Source organism: Penaeus monodon, chromosome 34 (genome assembly GCF_015228065.2).
Source record: "Penaeus monodon isolate SGIC_2016 chromosome 34, NSTDA_Pmon_1, whole genome shotgun sequence".
Taxonomy (NCBI): Eukaryota; Metazoa; Arthropoda; class Malacostraca; order Decapoda; family Penaeidae; genus Penaeus; species Penaeus monodon.
Genome location: NC_051419.1, coordinates 12,805,427 through 12,805,939, shown reverse-complemented (window position 1 = coordinate 12,805,939; position 513 = coordinate 12,805,427).

Genomic DNA, 513 nt, shown 5'->3' with positions numbered 1-513 from the left:
TGTAGAATAACATCTATTTAAAAAATAGAAAAAGCATCTTTTACATACATATGCTAATACATACCAAAATAACAAAGCCATGGACAAATTACGGAAAGCAAATAAACAAAGCAAAAACAAAAATGAAAGACAAAGAAGAGTCAAAGTGAGGAAGAAAAAAAAATTCACGGTAATAGAAATTTACATTAGGAATAAATGAAAATAATATGACAACAGTATACCTTTTTTTTTGGCCAGACTTACAACTATCAGTACATGTTATTTCACTAATATATGATAACTTTTAATTCCATTCATTACCTAATGATGATAATGATGAAGTTAACACTGCTATACTTATTTGAAAAGCTCCACTAACTCCACCATTCAAAATGTATGTCAATATATATTTATACAAAAAAGGGAAATAATAGGTAATCCTCATAATAGTAATGATGAAAAATATGGCATCACAGAATATCCAATATTTATGCATTATTCGTTTCCAATAATCTATACTACAATAATAGCTGG